Source organism: Salvelinus alpinus, chromosome 27 (assembly GCF_045679555.1).
Source record: "Salvelinus alpinus chromosome 27, SLU_Salpinus.1, whole genome shotgun sequence".
Lineage (NCBI taxonomy): Eukaryota > Metazoa > Chordata > Actinopteri > Salmoniformes > Salmonidae > Salvelinus > Salvelinus alpinus.
In genome coordinates, this window is record NC_092112.1 from 30,424,650 (window position 1) to 30,445,777 (window position 21,128).

At 42.6% G+C, this 21,128-nt stretch overlaps 1 pseudogene; it reads left to right on the forward strand.

The window, feature by feature from the left end:
* LOC139555864 (general transcription factor 3C polypeptide 2-like) overlaps positions 1-21,128 on the forward strand; it is a 31,608-nt pseudogene continuing 10,480 nt past the window's right edge.

A 21,128-nucleotide genomic window follows, 5' to 3' on the forward strand; every position in this document is an offset into this window, starting at 1 on the left:
ATGAGGTGCTCCGTAAGGTTGTCTAGGCAGTTAATGGCAACCATTGCCCAGAAGTTGAGCAAACAGGGTAGCGACTCCGAGGCCATGGGTGTACCCAACCAAATCAAACATTGTCTTCAGATTTAAAACATCATGCTACATTGACCCATTGTTTTATGCCTCTGTTCTGTTTCAGTGCATTGCAGTACCTTCACACCCAGAACAAGGAGGTTTACAACCATCCTAACAATGCTACACAGAATGACTGGGAGTCTAGCACAGGCCCCAGCCCCAGCTCAACCCAGCCCCAGAAACAGACTAGAGGCAAGGGCAAGAACAGAAAGGCTCCTGAATTTTAACAGTGACTGTCACGTCATGACTATAGAGAGCCTTTTAGTCTCTATTTTGGTTAGGTCGGGATGTGACTAGGGTGGGTGATCTAGTGTGTTTATATCTATGTTGGCCTGGTATGGTTCCCAATCAGAGGCAGCTGTTTATCATTGTCTCTGATTGGGGATCATATTTAGGCAGCCATTTTTCCACTGGCTTTTGTGGGATCTTGTTTTCGTGTTGATGCCTGTGAGCGCTACAGAACGTCACATTTTGTTACGCTTAATTTTTTTGTGAGTTTCATTTAATTAACATGTGGAACTCTACGTACGCTGCGCCTTGGTCCGTTAATTCATTAGATGATTGTGACAGTGACAACACCGCAAAGGATAAGGACTTTGTTCCAGAAAATAAAGACGGAGGAGGAAAGTGAGGATGAAGATACTCAAGACGACTTAGACTTGGAGCTGAGGCACGCCAACGAAAGACCTTAGATTCAACGCATTTCCTGAGGTCTTGTGAGTACAGTTTTTTTTAGCAGTAGATTGTGATACATAGACTTGCAGACAAACAGAGAGATATTTGGAAGGGGTTTTGCCATCTAGATCAAATCAAATCACATTTTATTGGTCACATACACATGGTTAGCAGATGTTATTGCGAGTGTAGTGAAATGCTTCTGCTTCTAGTTCCGACAGTGCAGCAGTATCTAACAAGTAATATCTAACAATTCCACAACAGATACCTAAGGATGGAGAGCAATCCACACATTTTTTTTGTGCTAACTACTAGCAGTTATAAAAAATTGTTTTCAAACCTCCCCTGATTCAGAATATACAATTTTCATTGTCATGGCATGCTTGGTTCAATGGCTATTGACGAGATATCTGAATATCCAGTATAAAACTAACTTTATACACAAATCTAAGTAAAGGAAAATAATAAGAATATATAAAATATGGATGAGCAATGACAAAGCGTCATAGGCTAAGATGCAATACTGTATATTATGCAGTATATACATATGAGATGAGTAATGCAAGATATGTAAACATTATTCAAGTGGCATTATTAAAGTGGCCAATGATTTGAAGTCTGTATGTAGGTAGCAGGCTCTCTGTGCTAGTGATGGCTGTTTAACAGTCTGATGGCCTTGAGATGGATGTTTTTGCGTCTCTTGGTCCCAGCTTGGATGCACCTGTACTGACCTCGCCTTATGGCTGTTAGTGTGGTGAACAGGCAGTGGCTCGGGTGATTGTTGCCCTTGATGATCTTTTTGGCCTTCCTGTGACATCGGGTGCTGTAGGTGTCCTGGAGGGCAGGTAGTTTACCCCCGGTGATGTGTTGTGCAGACCGCACCACCCTCTGGAGAGCCCTACGGTTGTGGGCGGTGCAGTTGCCGTACCAGGCGGTGATACAGCCCGACAGGATGTTCTCAATAGTGCATCTGTAAAAGTTTGACAGTTGTAAGTGACAAGCCACATTTCTTCAGCCTCCAGTTTGTCCGTGATGTGTACGCTGAGGAACTTAAAACTTTCCACCTTCTCCACTCCACTGCTATCCCGTCGATGTGGATAGGAGGGTGCTCCCTCTGCTGTTTCCTGGAGTCCACAATCATCTCCTTTTTGTTTTGTTGAGTGAGAGGTTATTTTCCTGACACCACACTCCGAGAGCCCTCAGCTCCTCCCTGTAGGCTGTCTCATTGTTGGTAATCAAGCCTACTACTGTTGTGTCGTCTGCAAACTTGATGATTGAGTTGGAGGCGTGCTTGGCCACACAGTCATGGATGAACAGGGAGTACAGGAGAGGGCTGAGCACACACCCTTGTGGGGCCCCACTGTTGAGGATCAGCAAAGTGGAGATGTTGTTTCCTACCTTCACCACTGGGGGCGGCCCATCAGGAAGTCCAGGACCCAATTGCACAGGGTGGGGTTGAAACCCAGGGCCTCAAGCTTAATGATGAGCTTGGAGGGTACTATGGTGTTGAATGCTGAGCTATAGTCAATGAACAGCATTCTTACATAGGTATTCCTCTTGTCCAGATGGGATAGGGCAGTGTGCAGTGTGATGGCGATTGCAAGTGGGTCTAGGGTGTGTCGTGTCTTGGACTATAATTAATGTGAAGACTGTTATATTATCAAATCAATTCTCTATGTAATTATTAAATTACATTACATTAAACAAATCATGTAAACATTAATTAATTAACTAGGAAGTCAGGGCACCACGGGAAAATGTTGTTTAAAGTTACTAGTCCCTATTTCCTTTTGTAGTGTATGATTGACTGTAGAACCTGCCACATACTGTACGTCTCGTGTCTGAGCCGTTGAATTGCAACTCCACATTGTGCTTGTTTGATTGCCTTGCGGAGGGAATAAGTATACTGTTTGTATTCGGCCATATTCCCAGTCGCCTTTCCATGGTTAAATGCGGTGGTTCGTGCTTTCAGGTTTGCGCGAATGCCGCCATCTATCCACGGTTTCTGGTTAGGGTAGGTTTTCATAGTCACATTGGGTACAACATATCCTATACACTTCCTTATAAACTCACTTACCGAATCAGTATATACGTCAATATTATTCTCTGAGGCTACCCGGAACATTTCCCAGTCAGCGTGTTCAAATCCATCTTGAAGCGTGGATTCCGATTGGTCAGACTAGCATTGAATAGTCCTTAGCACGGGTACACCCTGTTTGAGGTTCTGCCTATAGGAAGGGAGGAGCAAAATGGAGTTGTGGTCAGATTTGCCAAAAGAGGTTGAGGGGGGCCTTGTATGCATCGCGGAAGTTGGAGTAACAGTGGTCCAGCGTATTTCCAGCGCGAGTACTACAGTCGATATACTGATAGAATTTAGGTAGCTGATAGAATTTAGGTAGCCTTGTTCTCAAATTTGCTTTGATAAATTCTAGGTCAGGTGTACAAAAGGACTTGAGTTCCTGTATGTTAGTTACACCATGAGTCGTTAATCATGAAACATACACCCCCGCCCTTCTTCTTCCCGGAGAGATGTTTATTCCTGTCGGGGAGATGCACTGAGAATCCAGGTAGCTTTACTGACTCTGACAGTATATCCTGAGAGAGCCATGTTTCTGTGAAACAGAGTATGTTACAATCCCTGATGTGTCTCTGGAAAACAACCATTGCCCTAATTTCGTCGACCTTGTTATCTAGGGACTGGACATTAGCGAGTAATATACTCTGAAGCGGTGGGTGGTGTGCGCGCCTCAGTCTGACCAGAAGACCGCTCTGTCTTCCTCTTCTCCGGCGGCATTGTTTTGGGTCGGCCTCTGGGATCAGTTCAAATGCCCTGGGTGGTGCGGACAAATGATCCGATTCGGGAAAGCCGTATTCTTGGTCATGGTGCTGGTAAGTTGACATCGCTTTGATATCCAAGTTTTTGCCAGCTGTATGTAATAACGCTTAAGATTTTCTGGGCTAATAATGTAAGAAATAATACATAGAAAAACTAAATACTGCAAAGTTTCCTAAGGACTAGAAGCGAGACAGCCCTCTCTGTTGGCACCATCTTATCAATGGCCAGTCTCTGTCACGCCCTGACCTTAGAGACTTTTTATGTCTCTAGTTGGTTTGGTCAGGGTGTGATTTGGTGTGGGCATTCTATGTTTTGTTTTCTGTTTCTTTATTTCTATGTTTTGGCCGGGTATGGTTCTCAATCAGGGACAGCTGTCTATCGTTGTCTCTGATTGGGAATCATACTTAGATAGCCCTTTTTCCCTCCTTTCAGTGTGGGTAGTTAACTTTGTTTGTGGCACTATAGCCCTGTAAGCTTCATGGTTGTTTCTTTCGTTTGTTGTTTTGTTGGAGACATTTTAAATAAAAAGGGAAATGTACACTCACCACGCTGCACTTTGGTCTTCTTCCAGCATCGGCCGTGACACTCTGAGACAAATGACAAGCTAAATATGGACTTTTGGCTGACTTGTCTTTTTTCTCACTCATTCAAGTCAAACCTGATACCATGGTAAGGCTGCCAATGGACTGACCAATAACATGATGGGACCCTCTGTATGAGCACCAAAACCACCAAGAAGTTGTAAGTGGCTCACCTAAATATACACTGAGTGTACAAAACATTAGAAACATCTGCTCTTTCCATGACATAGACTGACCAGGTGAATCCTCCTGAAAGCTAGGATCCCTTATTGATGTCCGCTGTTAAATCCAACCAGTGTAGATGAAGGGGAGGAGACAGGTTAAAGAAGGATTGTTAAGCATTGAGATAATTGAGACATGGATTGTGTATGTGTGCCGTTCAGAGGGGGAATGGGAAAGACAAAAAATGTACGTGCTGTTGAAAGGGGTATGGTAGTAGGTGCTAGGCGCACCAGTTACTGTCAAGAACTGTAGTGCTGCTAGGTTTTTCATGCGCAACTGTTTCCCGTGTGTATCATGTAAGTTAAACTTGGGTATTCCTTTATGGGTAGTATGATGCCTAAGACAAATTTTTACTTGCAGTCATTAGTGGCCGTTGGAATCTGTTCCTTTTTCCTTCTATTTTTCGGAATACAACAGGTTATAATGAGGACTACATGAAAAATGTCTTGCATGTAATGGACTTTAAAAAAAGGACTGGTCTTGCGATATATTTAGGTTGTTTTCTCTTTGAATCCAATGAACTGAGCAGGCTGGGCTGACATGCTTATAGCCTTGCTATGACTTTCTAAATATGATCATGCATTTATAAGATTGTGCTGTTATTTCTATTAATATGATCTATTATTGTTACTATTTATTTATTTTTGACAGTTTTCCATGTTATTTGGATTAGTTCTTGTAAGCACCCTCATAGATAATTATGTTATCATTTGACTGCCCATATTTCCCTCTGGCCAACGCCAATTGGCGGCCAAGGGTTTGCCATGAGTCAGGGAGATGGTCTGGTGGTCTTAGTGACAACAGACCTAGATATGGGGGGACGTTTAGGACAATTGGAGGTGGAATATTAGGACAATTAGAGGTTTACAAAGTTGCAGCTACAGAATGCTTAACAGTGCAAATTATTATGGCACCACTATATGGACACTTAATCATCACGGTGCTTTGTAATGCTAAGTTTACAAACATTGGTTGTGGTAAGTATAATTGAAACGTGGGTATCATTATGGTAAGTGGGGAAATACGTATAGCCAGTTATAATTGTAATGGCTTAGCAGATCATAAAAACATATACAGTTTTACATGGCTAAAAGATGAAGAATATAATATCTATTGTTTACAGGAAACTCATTCTACAAATATAGCTACGGTTGGGTGGAAAAGGGACTGGGAGAAATACAGTTGAAGTCAGAAGTTTACATACACCTTAGCCAAATACATTTAAACTCAGTTTTTCACAATTCCTGACATTCGATCCTAGTAAAAATTCCCTGTCTTAGGTCAGTTAGGATCACCACTTTTATTTTAAGAATGTGAAATGTCAGAATAATAGCAGAGAACAATTTATTTCAGCTTGTATTTCTTTCATCACATTCCTAGGGGTTCAGAAGTTTACATACACTCAATTAGTATTTGGTAGCATTGCCTTTAAATTGTTTAACTTGGGTCAAATGTTTCGGGTAGCCTTCCACAAGTTTCCCACAATAACGTGGGTGAATTTTGGCCCATTCCTCCTGACAGAGCTGGTGTAGCTGAGTCAGGTTTGTAGGCCTCCTTGCTCGCACACGCTTTTTCAATTCTGCCCACAAATGTTCTATAGGATTGAGGTCAGGGCTTTGTGATGGCCACTCCAATACCTTGACTTTATTGTCCTTAAGCCATTTTGCCACAACCTTGGAAGTACGTTTGGTGTCATTTGTGGTGGCTTATTTCTGCATTACCAAATGAGAGTTACAAACTTCACATACCAGTCAGAGTTATACTTAAACTACATCTTTAATAATAAGAGCTTTGCAATAGCATTTCACTTTCAATGTGACAACAGAAAAGTACAAAGATCTTTTATAGCCAAGATACACCCCTCTCAACCTACATGATGAACCACAGATCTTAGGAACCGTTCACAAAGAAATACTTTTACTTGAGAGAGGAGTATCCCATAGCCAGATAGCATTCGCTATAAATTATTGTTCAGTTTGGTCCCTAAGACGAGGTTCTAATCTCTTTCCTGGTACTTCATAGCACAAAACCATTACCTCATCCAATGGCATAACTCAATTGTCAACTCCAGATACTCCCATCTCAAGTAAACCCCCTCTTGACCCCACTCCTGGACAAGCTCACTGAGGGGAGTGAGCCTCTAGGTCATACACTATCCCAGGATAAATGCAACATCAGAGAGGACATACAATGGTTCCAGACACTGCCATACACCTCCCCCCAATGCCAAAGGAGGGAGTGACTTGCGCACAGACATTGTGGAGACAAGTAATTGGTTCCCCCTTAATCACGCCATCCCTTCACATGGTTTAACAGATACATTCACGTATGAAGACAATGTTCCATCCTGTCCTCCTCCCTTTCTGATATTCTGCATAGCACCAGGGATATGTGAAAGACAAGTGACCTCTCCCCTCTCTGGGCCCCAAGTGACTGAGCCCCAGCTGAGGGAAGAAATGCAACTGCCAACACTAGAGTTTCCACGACACATTGCCCATTTGGAAGACCCATTTGCGACCAAGCTTTAACTTCCCGAATGATGTCTTGAGATGTTGCTTCAATATATCCACATAATTTGATTTCCTCATGATGCCATCTATTTTGTGAAGTGCACCAGTCCCTCCTGCAGCAAGGCACCTCCACATGATGCTGCTACCCCCGTGCTTCACGGTTGGGATGGTGTTCTTCGGCTTGCAAGCCTCCCCCTTTTTCCTCCAAACATAACGATGGTCATTATGGCCAAACCGTTCTATTTTTGTTTCATCAGACCAGAGGACATTTATCCAAAAAGTACGATCTTTGTCCCCATGTGCAGTTGCAAACCGTAGTCAGTTTTTTTTATGGCTTCTCCCTTGCTGAGCGGCCTTTCAGGTTATGTCGATATAGAGACTCATTTTACTGTGGATATAGATACTTTTGTACCTATTTCCTCCAGCATCTTCACAAGGTCCTTTGCTGTAGTTCTGGGATTGATTTGCAGTTTTCGCTCAGGAAGGAGAACGCGTCTCCTTCCTGAGCGGTATGACAGCTGCGTGTTCCCATGGTGTTTAGATCACAAAGATCATGGCTACATTAGAAGTAGTGAATATATGGAGGTTGAAAAACCCTGACCTAGTGAGATATACATGGAGGAGGCTTAATCAAGCTAGCCGTCTTTATTACTTCCTAGTATCGTTCTTGCTGGCATCAATTTTTTTTAAATGTATTAATAGGAGACCGAATGTATTACAAAAATAAAGCGAATTGGATGGAAAATGGTCAAATGCACAACATTTTACTTAAATCTTCAACATAGAGATTCTACCAAAAAGAATTTACAGAAACTCTTTACAAATGATGGAGTTATCCATGATTCACCAAATTATATTTTGAAAGAGGAAGCAAAATATTTTAAGCATGTTTTCTTTTCAGTCGCCATTTCCACTGAATGATGTTAACTGTAAGGATTTATTTCATAATAATAATGTAAAATTAACAAATGTACAGAAGGATCTGTATGAAGGCCAACTTACAGAAGAGGAACTTTTTGAGGCAATAAAATATTTTCAGTCTGGAAAAACACCAGGGCTTGACGGCATACCAGTAGAAGTATATCAGACCTTTTTTGATGTACTCAAAGATCCATTATTAGCATGTTTTAATTACTCTTATTCAAATGGTAGACTTTCAGGTACTCAACAAGGTCTGATTTCATTACTACTAAAACAGAACCCAGGTGGTAAGTATAAAGATCCAGTCCATTTAAAAAAAACTGGAGGCCTCTAACGCTTCAATGTTGTGGTGTAAAAATCCCTGCGAAATGCATAGCACATAGAATATAAAAGGTTTTACCAGATATTGTTCATCCTGATCAGACAGGTTTTTTACATGGATGATATATTGGAGATAATATACGACAACTACTTGAAACAATTGAACATTATGAAACATCGAAGATACCAGGCTTGGTCTTCATAGCAGATTTTGAAAAGGCGTTTGATAAAGTAGGACTAGAATTTATATATAAATGCCTGGATAACTTTCATTTTGGTAAATCTCTTATACACTGGGTTAAAGTTATGTATAGCAACCCCAGATGTAAAATAGTAAATGGTTACTTCTCAGAAAGTATTGAGCTTTTAATAAGAGAAGTAAAACAAGGCTGTCTGTTGTCTCTATATCTGTTTATTATGGCCATTGAAATGCTAGCAATTAAAATTAGATCCAACAAGAACATCAAGTGGTTAGAAATCCAGGGGATAAAAACAAGTGTGAATGTATGCCGATGACTAGTCTGCGATCTGGATCCCTGCACAGTTTCATTGAATATCTTGATCACTTTTCTAGCCTCTCTGGATTACAACCTAATTATGACAAGTGTACCATATTACGTATTGGATAGTTAAAATATACAGTGTTTACACTACCTTGTAGTTTACCAATAAAATGGGTGGATGGTGAAGTAACATACTTGGTATTCACATCTCAAAAAATATAAATGAATTTACCACAATTTCAATAGAAAATTTGCAAAAATAGATACGACTCTGCAACCATGGTGAGGTAAATACTTGTCTATTTATGGAAAAATCCCATTGATTAACTCTTTGGTCCTTTCACAGTTTACTTACTTACTAACGACACTGCCTACTCCAAATTACTAATTTTTTAAATCATATGAGCAAAAAATATTTTATTTTGTATGCTAAGCCAGATACTTAACCTTTCACGAGCCTCTACCCCGGGTCCGGGATCACCCCCCACCCCCCCCCCCCCCCCCCCCCCCCCCCACACACTGATTAGCATAGCTAGCATAGCTTCACAAGTAGATAGTAGCATCTAAATATCATTAAATCACAAGTCCAAGACACCAGATGAAAGATACAGATCTTGTGAATAAACCCATCATTTCTGTTTTTTTAAATGTTTTACAGGGAAGACACAATATGTAAATCTATTAGCTAACCACGTTAGCAAAAGACACCACTTTTTTTACTCCACCAGTTTTTTACTCCATCAGTAGCTATCACAAATTCGGCCAAATAAAGATATAAATAGCCACTAACCAATAAAAAACCTCATCAGATGACAGTCTGATAACATATTTATGGTATAGGATAGGTTTTGTTAGAAAAAAGTGCATATTTCAGGTAGAAATCACAGTTTACAATCTGCACCGACCATCACAACTCGACTAGAATTACTAAAGAGAGCAACGTGTATGACCTAATTTACTCATCATAAAACATTTCATAAGAATAGACAAAGCATAGCAATGGAAAGACCCAGATCTTGTGATTTCAGACAATATTTCAGATTTTCTAAGCGTTTTACAGCGAAAACACAATAAATCGATAAGTTAGCATACCACATGTGCAAACGTTACCAGAGCATCGATTCAAGCCAAAGAGAGCTATAACGTAATCATCGCCAAAATATATACATTTTTTCACTAACCTTCTCAGAATTCTTCCGATGACACTCCTGTAACATCATTTTACAACATACATATAGAGTTTGTTCGAAAATGTGCATATTTAGCCATACAAAACCGTGGTTATACAATGAAAATACTAGCAAATCAAGCCTCAAAATGTCGGACGTCATCTTTCAGAGTGATCTAGTTTAATCGAAAGCTAATCATATACTTGACTAAAAAATACAGGGTTGACAGGAATCGAAAGACAAATTAGTTCTTAATGCAACCGCTGATTTACATTTCTAAAATTATCCTTACTGTGCAATACAGGGTTCGCCAAGTGAAGCGATAACAAACAAAATGGCGGATTATGCGTTTAAAATATTTCGACAGAACAACGATTTATCATATTAAATATTTCTTACTATGAGGTGATTTTCCATCAGATTCTTGGGCAATGTATCCTTTCTTGGGTCTAATCTTCTTTTGGTCGATAGATGTCCTCTGTCCTTCGAAATGTCCACTAACATCGACCGAGACCCCGAAACGTGCCCAAAGCTTCAAAGTGCACGACAAAGAAATTCCTCAAAATCGCACTAAACGGATATAAATTGCTATAAAACGGTTCAAATTAACTACATTATGATGTTTTTAACAACTATAACGAGTAAAAACATGACCGGAGAAATATCACTGGCTAAACAACCATTTGGAAGGAGGCAAGTCCGATGTCCATCTTGCGTAAGACGCGCGAAGGGAAAGGACGGTACTTCCACGTTTTGTTGTTTTATAGTGGCTCTGATTGTGCAATCGACTCCATTCAAAGCGTGATGACGTACTGACACCCAGAGGAAGACGTAGGCAGTGTCGGTTTCTCCATAGCATTTACAGGCACCTTAAAACCGACCCCAGATCAGGGGTCAAAATTTCTGAAATCTGACTCCCTGTCAGGAAAAGTGCTGTAGAAGTAGTTCTGTACCACTCAGAGACAAAATTCCAACGGCTATAGAAACTAGAAAGTGTTTTCTATCCAATAATAACAATAATATGCATATTGTACGATCAAGAATTGAGCACGAGGCAGTTTAATTTGGAGACCAAAAAATGCTAATGCGGAACAGCACCCCCTATAGTTGCAAGAAGTGCCTATTTATATAATGGGGGCTAAAATAATTCAGCTGCGCCATACAGGTTGCAAAATAAATGGAAAGAGATTTTCAATGTACCGATTCCATGGCATATGGTTTATGAACTGGTACAAAAAACTACACTTGTAGATTTTTCTGTGAAGAGACAGAATCAATAGATTTATTCTGGTATCGCCCCTATGTAGCTTGTTTCCCGGTCACAGGTTCAGGAATGGTTAAAAAATCACAACATGCACTTAAAATGAACCTTACAAATAGCAGTGTTGGGCGATTTGGACAACCATAGTCAATAAATAATATAATAATACTCGTAGGAAAGGTTTCTTTAGCTCACAATCTGTGGATACTATACAATTAGAAAGTTTCAAAAGGTATGTAAAACATCACAGCACAATTTAAAAATATATGGCACATGGAAACCAAATGAGGTTGGTCTATGGTGATAGGTGGGATGGGCTGAGAGTGGCTGAGGGTTGGGATTAAAGAGTTTATGTTTAGTAATGTATTGTTATGTGACTGCTTTATATACGTGTATGCAAAATGTAAACTGAGCAAAAAAAGGACCCTGTCTTTCAAAGATAATTCGTAAAAATCCAAATAACTTCACAGATCTAAGGTTTAAACACTGTTTCCCATGCTTGTTCAATGAACCATAAACAATTAATGAACATGCACCTGGGGAACGGTTAAGGTCACAGTTATGAAAACTTAGGACACTAAAGAGGCCTTTCTACTGACTCTGAGAAACAACAAAAGAAAGATGCCCAGGGTCCCTGCTCATCTGCATGAACGTGCCTTAGGCATGCTGCAAGGAGGCATGAGGACTGCAGATGTGGCCAGGGCAATAAATTGCAATGTCCGTACTGTGAGACGCCTAAGACAGTGCTACAGGGAGACAGGATGGACAGTTGATCGTACTCGCAGTGGCAGACCACGTGTAAAAACACCTGCACAGGATCGTTACATCCGAACATCACACCTGCGAGACAGGTACAGGATGGCAACAACTGCCCGAGTTACACCAGGAATGCACAATCCCTCCATCAGTGCTCAGACTGTCTGCAATAGGCTGAGAGAGGCTTGACTGAGGGCTTGTAGGCCTGTTGTAAGGCAGGTCCTCACCAGACATCACCGGGCAACAACGTCGTCTATGGGCACAAACCCACTGTCGCTGGACCAGACAGGACTGACAAAAAGTGCTCTTGGTCGGATTCGAGTTTACTGTCGACGGAATGAGCGTTACACCAAGGCCTGTACTCTGGAGCGGGATCGATTTAGAGGTGCAGGGTCTGTCATGGTGTGGGGTGGTGTCACAGCATCATCGGACTGATCTTGTTGTCATTGCAGGCAATCTCAACGCTGTGCGTTAAAGGGAAGACATCCTCCTCCCTCATGTGGTACCCTTCCTGCAGGCTCATCCTGACATGACCCTCCAGCATGACAATGCCACCAGCCATACTGCTCGTTCTGTGCATGATTTCCTGCAAGACAGGAATGTCAGTGTTCTGCCATGGCCAGCGAAGAGCCCGGATCTCAATCCCATTGAGCACGTCTGGGACCTGTTGGATCGGAGGGTGAGGGCTAGGGCCATTCCCCCAAGAAATGTCCGGGAACTTGCAGGTGCCTTGGTGGAAGAGTGGGTTAACATCTCACAGCAAGAACTGGCAAATCTGGTGCAGTCCATGAGGAGATGCAGTACATAATGCAGCTGGTGGCCACACCAGATACTGACTGTTAATTTTGATTTTGACCCCCCCCCCTTTGTTCAGGGACACATCATTCCATTTCTGTTAGTCACATGTCTGTGGAACTTATTCAGTTTATGTCTCAGTTGTTGAATCTTGTTATGTTCATACAAATATTTACACATGTTAAGTTTGCAGAAAATAAACGCAGTTGACAGTGAGAGGACGTTTCTTTTTTTGCTGAGTTTAAATGTAAAATGTGTATGTATATGTAGCAGAAAAGCTGTAAAAAAAACGAATATATATTTTTCCTCCGAAGAGGGGTTAAAAAAAAAAAGAAAGAAAAAGAATGGTTCACCACCCAAAGGACATCCAGCCAACGTGACATAACTGTGGGAAGCATTGGAGTCAACATGGGCCAGCATCCCTGTGGAATGCTTTCGACACCTTGTAGAGTCCATGCCCTGACGAATTGAGGCTGTTCTGAGGGCAAAAGGGGGTGCAACTCAATATTAGGAATGTGATCCTAATGTTTCGTACACTCTGTGTAGAAGTGGGTTATATTGCTTACTGCCAGTAGGGGGTGCTCAATGTATTTACATTATTCATATACTTTGGCAATGGTTTATAATCTAGATGACTGATAGGGGGCGCTGTGTTGAAGCCTCCGTGCCTCCATCTTGGCACTCTTTCACCGTTGTAATTTTTTGTTGTTGAAACTTATAGAAATGCAGTTATTAATGCCACAATTATTCGATTAGAAATATTAACACATAATATACTAAAGTATGTGAGCTAAACATAAAAACAAATTTTTAATCCTTTTAAAGTATCATTTTTAGAGCTGGCTAATGATACTTCCCCACTTCAGCAACAAAATCTTAAATACATGTACTTTTGTCCTTGAAACATTGAATTGAAATACTGTATAATTCCATTCATTCCTATGGAGGACTGCTCCTACTGAGGAGTGCCAATATGGCTTCAAAGCCTCTCAATGGCCAATACATAGCAACAGCAATCCAGGGTTTATATACATACTTTGTATTTGGTCCTGGCTCTTTCTGACTGTCATTTGCAGCTGTGATGAACACCGCAATGAATGGGTCTTTGCCAAGTGGATATCTTCAGAGAAGGTTTGGCATTGCTTGTCGGACAGGTAGAAATATCAATACACATTTGATTATTACATTATACTTGATCTTCTGGAGAAAAAAAAGCTGAATCTAACTCCAACGAAATGTCAAGTAACCCAAGAATACATCTAATATTATGTGTTTCCCCTCCCAGTGAGGCTGAGAAGTACCTGCCGCAGGAGATGGTGTCTACAGCCTTCACCTTCAGAGAGACTACTCCTCTGCACAGACTGAAGAGGTAGGTCCTGTGTAGCTCAATTTGTAATAGTGTGGTGCTAGCAACATCAAGGTCTTGGTGTATCTAACTGATGTTTACTGTCCAGGTTTGAGTGCCTTCCCGCCCACCCTGAGCTCTGGGACATGCTGTTCTATATGGGAGTTCCGGTGTGGGCCATGGACTGGTGACCCACCCCCGGTAGCACCCCTGTCAGCCAGTACGCTGCCATCTACTGCTACAGAAACCTGGACTACCAGTAAAGGTTGAACTTACCCTGATTTGGGACAACTCCAGTACAACATCCGGTAGGAACCAGACAGGTAATAGGGGATCAGTGTAATATCATTATGTCTCTTTTTCGCTCCCAGTTCTCTTGAATTACTCTCTTTCTCCATCTGCCTCTACTATATTCTTGGTCTTTCTCTTCCTTTTCTCTGGGCTATTTCCCCCCATCTCTCTGCCTCATCCCTATTCTCTCCCCAGTCCACTACAAAGTTGGCCTTGGTAATGCCCAGGATAAAGGCTTTGTGTGGAATGTGAAGTGGTGCCCAGGGAGCTGGGAGCTGCCCACAACTAACAGGAAGGTAGGAACAGAAGCACACAGAGATGCAGGGACATGTTACCCACATCATTAATACCTGTTTGGCACTGCATGATGGAGGCAGCTAAAGCCTCAACATGACTGTGAAAGAAAACTACAAGACACTGAGCAAAAGCAGAAACAATTCACTCTTTCCTCCCTCTCCGTCAGGCCGCTCACATGCCGAGACTGTGTCTCCTGGCTGCCTCCACGTCAGAAGGTCACATCATCATCTACAGCCTGCCTCAACCAACACACTGCAGGCCCGCATGAAACACCCGCTAAAGGTTAACATGCTCATTTATCACACGATAGAACCAAAGCAACTTACAATTAACACATATATTAGTCATTTGTGACAGAATTTTTACATGTAACAGATATATTAGCCATATCATTATGCCTGACTCAAACCTTATACTCTGGTGTTGTAGTTGCAATGTTGCAATGTATGTGCTGCTCCAGAAGGGAGCAGTATTGTCATTCAACAGCCTGAGCTTGGTCATGCAAAAAAGCTGGAAGTCTTTTTAAAATCAGTTTTCATGCTGCTCATTGAAGTCGCAATTGTAAAAAATGTTCAAGTCAAATAAATCCATATTTGCTTCGTCTTTGTGTTTCATGTAAGGGCACATCAAAATCATGCTGTTGTTGTTGTTGTTATTATTATTATTACATCATATAGACGGGTTAGCTGAGAACATTACAAAAACGATGTACACGCTTCAATGGGGCAGAAGGCCATGTGTTGTTGTGATTCTGGATGGCCAGATAGTTACCAATAATGTCAAACTGCCATGTGGGGAATCGTAAGTGGTTCGTTTCACTTAGTTTCATCTTGTTCTTGATACCATGCTTTGTTTTGAGGTATTTTGACTGCTGTCACGTCGATGCAAAAATTTGCTAGCTTGCTAATCAAAAACTGTAATGATGTATTTGAGAGGCAACAAATGCTCATTGTGCAACTTTATGTTGTCAATAAACATTGGAGACAAAATATAGTTTACATGTCAATAATCTAAGCCAACCTGTCTGTTTTGCCCCATAGTTGCGCATGCATCGGTTTTGTTGCTAAACAACCAACCCATGTATGCCTTAAGCTATTTACTACCGGAATATTTGTATGATCCATATCCTCTCCCTTGGGATCACATGATCTGTAACCAAGGGAATAGTCACTGGGCTTTCCCCCCACTGCATTGTTCTGCTGGTGCATGGACTCTCCACACCACGAACAGTGTATCCTCACACATCTAACACTGGGTGTCTCTGTGTGTGTGTGTGACGCCACCGCTCTTTTCTACAGTCTACTACGCACTTATGAGACTCATCAGCCTCGGGGCGGTGTAATAAAGACTTCAGTCATTGGGTTGATGACATGTTTATCTGGTCCATCCATCATTTACACTACAAAATACTTGCTGCATCCCTCAGTTTTGGCGACTTAAAATCATTGTGCTTAAAATCATATTCTAATTAGACTATTCAAAACAACAAAAGAAAATCAACCATTTCAGCAGGAAACACTCACACTACATACACTGGTACACACACACACACAAAGGGCGGGCTCGCTCCAGGAGACAAGAGCAGCACTGCAGAGAGAGTCTGATTCATGAACTTGAAGGTTATTTTGTCCAGACTCAGGATATTCTCTTTTTAGCCTTTTTCTCTCTAACATCAGTCGTTATTATCGATCCGCCTCAAAGGTTTTAGGTCTGTAGGATCACAGCTTTAGGTGTTTGTCAGCCTTATATGGACAGCTCAGAAAGCTGCAGTCATCTTTTGACCGTGAGTTTAGAATGCTCCCTTCAGTATATCAGGTTGGGGTAAACTTTTATGGTGCGCTTTTGAGCAGTTTGTGGATGCAGCATTGCGTTATTATTTTTTCACAGCCTAAAATTCCTGACTGTTCTTTTCCTCTTTTAGGGCCCTTTCTATCCAGTTAATAGTTTTCTGCCTCATTGTACACAGTTCCTTTCACAGCAGCCTCCCCCACGCCCAGGCTCAGAGCTGGGGGATGAAACGTTTACAGTACATGCCATGGTCAGTGCCCTGGGAGGTTACATTGAGGTTTTGGACTGTTGAGAGGGAACATTGGGCTCTGTCTAGCAATCCTTCATGTCCTGCCAAGACCTTGTCTGGGAGAGCCTAGCTGGGTCACTAAGCTGAACAATGACCCCCTCCCCTTTAGATTCACAGCGGTCAGGACAGCCACACCTGAGTGACGAGTGACATTTAGGGCCCCTGGTGCTGCCTGTATGGAGGGCCAGGTGTGAGGTTAAGAGAGAGACCGGGAGAGGGAATGTAGTGAATTTACTCTACATTGAGCTAGAGAGGGGAGAAATAGGGGCTTTTAACAGACTGATAGGAAACCTGCCACAGTGGCTGGATGAAATGCAAATGAGTTAATCAAAATCCCATTCTGTAATGCCATCGCTGTAATTTACTAATGATGTGAGCCAGCCGTGTCTCTGTGCAGAAGTGAGATGGTTAAGGGTTCAGATACGTGAGTGTGCTCTCCGTCTGCTAAACTGTTTTGGGCAGATGATTATAAATAGCTTATGGTGTGCGCGAGAGTACCTGTAAAAAAAAACCTGGTGGGTGAAAACAAAGAACCTGTCTCCTTCTCCTTCTTGCTCAATGGAGGTAATTTAGTTTCCATTAGACAAGGATCTATAATTGAAATGACAAAGAAGATGCATCGCTACGCAGTTATTAGTGTTGGAAGGCATACATTTCAGTCTAGTACCTGACACCTTTCTCCCCCAGACCTGTCACTCACATTGGCCTAAATCAGCCTATGGGGAAGGGAGGATGCTGGGATTGGGGAGGTGTGGTGTGGAGGGGGTCGATGGTGGGGGTGCGAGGACAGTGAGACGCGACGCTTTATCGACCTGTAGGGGGGTGGGTGTAGAGGTGGACTGCTCAATGTGGAGACCAATGGAGGACCTGAAATCTCCCAGAAATGAACACTACTCTGTCAGACACCCATCCAGGGCCGTATTCCTCCTGTTACCTATGAAGTGTCATCAGCATTTCTGCAGTATTGTACATACAGTATCCATGTCCTTTTATCTATCTGACCCCATGCTGTTATTACAGATGGACAAGTAGGGCCATGTTTTCTCAGTGATTGAACAGCCCTGGGCCCTGACTTTGCACATCCATATCACAGAGCGGTCAGACACGGCCTGGGATTCTGACGGCTAGCCGATTCCATCTTAAACGACAGACTGGCTTTGGAGAGGGACTGTGATTCCTCAGCTCCATGTCTCTCTCTCCCTGTCTCAGTGATATCTGACTGCACTGACTGCAGGGTGAATAAGAGTTGATTTAGATTGTGTGTGTGTTCGCATGCCACATAGCCAAGTTTGTTTAATTACAGTCAGTAATAAATCTGTGTTCATGTATTGAGTTATAATCTTCCCATCAATAATCATAAAGAGTTAATAAAGACTATTTATGTGTTTCCCAATAGGTGGAGCCAGCCCAGCACTGATGATCTGCCAGGTAGGCTAATATCTGTTCTCTCATCCTTACACAAAAGACTACAGCTGTATGGAAAGTTGAACTGTAATCTTCAACTCTCAGCAATTGTGAGAAAGAGAAAACACTGTCCAGCCACACGCACACAATGCTTTATTTTAATCTTATGATATGCTTGTCCTGCTGATGTGTACGCATCTCATTATTATTATCCTTCCATGTGTGTCTGTAGGTACATGGTGTGATCGCCCTGAAGAGGCTCCTTCAAGGCCAACCATGATGAAAAGAATAAACAGGTCCACTCCAAGGACTGGCTGCCTGTCAAACCTCACAACATCCTGGCTGCTGGCTTCTATGATGGTACTCAACAACACCGCAGCCTTCCGTACGTCTGTGGCTCATTGATTGATTGTTATTAATTTAATCAAGGATTGGTAGCGATTTGGTGGGGTTACATGTAGTCTAGAAGTACTAGTCTGATTCTGGTCAAACTAAATGTGGCACTCACTTGAGTAAACATTGGATTTATGAGCCCCATTCTTATAGTCAGTGTGGTTGACAGACATGTCTGGGTTTTTGTGTACATTATACATTGTTCTAATCTTTCAGCTGTAGTACATGTCCTGTTGTCTTCACCCTGCAGGTACAGTGGCCCTGTGGGACCTGTCCAGTAAGTCTGTTCTGCAGCGGGTCCGTGCTCCAGAACGCTCCTTTGCCCTCTACCCCTACCACTGCTTCGTCGCCCACGACAACGCCACCAGCTTCTGCCACGCATCCAGGTAAATGGCCAATCAGAACGAAGGACTCAAGGACCTGTCTCAAACCACTAGTTGAGGCTCGGAAAGTCAGCCTAGGATCACAACCAACTGCACTGCAGTTGTAGCAATAAGCCCATATGCGGTATGACTTACATTATCAGACTGAGACCCAGGGAGGTAGGCTACATTACTGCATCGGAGCAACCAACCAGCCATTGTCATTCTGAACATGAGCCTTGTTTTCATCTCCAACAATCCAATATGGCCGTGGACCGTAAAAAGCAGTGACCTTTCGACTGTCAGAGCCACGCTGCGCCTAGCAGCTGTCTGAGTCTGCTGTAGGGCAAACACACACCTTCACGCACACACTTCATACACACACACACAGTTCATGGTGATAGCTATGTAGTTGTAATAACCACTGTCTCTCACACTGTCTCTCAGCTAAAACACACTCCCATTTGCCTTATTGGAGGATGGAAGGGGAGCGGAGAGGTGAACAGATGGTGGTGGTGAGGAATGAAGAGAGGACAATGTCATTTCACTCCATTGCACTCAGTGACGTCGTGACTCGTGTAAACCTGTCCACGTGTGAGTGTGGGGTAGGGAGGGGCACTCAGCTGTCACTCCGGCCCCACTACAGATGCTCGGTCGGGGCAGACTCTAGACTAGAGGGTACGTACTTAAGGCCAGGGGCCGGACCATCCTGGTCAAATAGTCTCACGAAGGCACTAGTAGTGGAAGCCGGCCTCTCTGGAAGTTTCACCCCGATCATGGGGAGATGAATGTCTCTGAGCTCTCTGTGATCGTAACCGTACAGTTTGTTCACTGTCACATCCCATGGACTATTGGGTTGGGACCAAACAATACCACTGAGTTTATTGGCTAGTGCTCAGTGCCTGTTTTTCCCTCTCATAGCATCTTTAATTAAACACTTATTTACCCCTGTAGTAAAGTCTAAAAGAACTGTAGCCTCCCGGGCCATGCATCTCCTGTGTAACAGAGCAGATAAATCTAATTAGCTAGAAGAGTTAGAAGGCTCGGTGATCCCCATCTCACTCCTCAGTCCGCTGCATACTGAACAACCACCAGCAGCTTAAAGCACCAGGGTTATGTGTGAGGATCATCTTTATTAGAAAGCTGTAAAGATATCAGGAGTCACGGGTTAGAGTATGACATTGATAGGCCATAACAGCAGGTTATTTTCCAGTCTATGGGCTGGTGTTATCGAGGCACTTGGGGCCCCGCTCTGGGTTGTTTGGCAAGGGGCAGGCATCCATCTTATCTGTCTGGCTGGGTTTTAATTAGGGCCTGGAAGATACCAGTTTCACGATACTCATTAGTATCGTGGCAGGGAAACAAAACACAAAGTGGATTTAACTTCTTGAGGGAAAACAGCCCTAATGATGGAAATATACAGTGGGGAGAACAAGTATTTGATACACTGCCGATTTTGCAGGTTTTCCTACTTACAAAGCATGTAGAGGTCTGTAATTTTTATCATAGGTACACTTCAACTGTGAGAGACGGAATCTAAAACAAAAATCCAGAAAATCACATTGTATGATTTTTAAATAATTAATTTGCATTTTATTGCATGACATAAGTATTTGATCACCTACCAACCAGTAAGAATTCCGGCTCTCACAGACCTGTTAGTTTTTCTTTAAGAAGCCCTCCTGTTCTCCACTCATTACCTGTATTAACTGCACCTGTTTGAACTCGTTACCTGTATAAAAGACACCTGTCCACACACTCAATCAAACAGATTCCAACCTCTCCACAATGGCCAAGACCAGAGAGCTGTGTAAGGACATCAGGGATAAAATTGTAGACCTGCACAAGGCTGGGATGGGCTACAGGACAATAGGCAAGCAGCTTGGTGAGAAGGAAACAACTGTTGGCGCAATTATTAGAAAATGGAAGAAGTTCAAGATGACGGTCAATCACCCTCGGTCTGGGGCTCCATGCAAGATTTCACCTCGTGGGGCATCAATGATCATGAGGAAGGTGAGGGATCAGCCCAGAACTACACGGCAGGACCTGGTCAATGACCTGAAGAGAGCTGGGACCACAGTCTCAAAGAAAACCATTAGTAACACACTACGCCGTCATGGATTAAAATCCTGCAGCGCACGCAAGGTCCCCCTGCTTAAGCCAGTGCATGTCCAGGCCTGTCTGAAGTTTGCCAATGACCATCTGGATGATCCAGAGGAGGAATGGGAGAAGGTCATGTGGTCTGATGAGACAAAAATAGAGCTTTTTGGTCTAACTCCACTCACCGTGTTTGGAGGA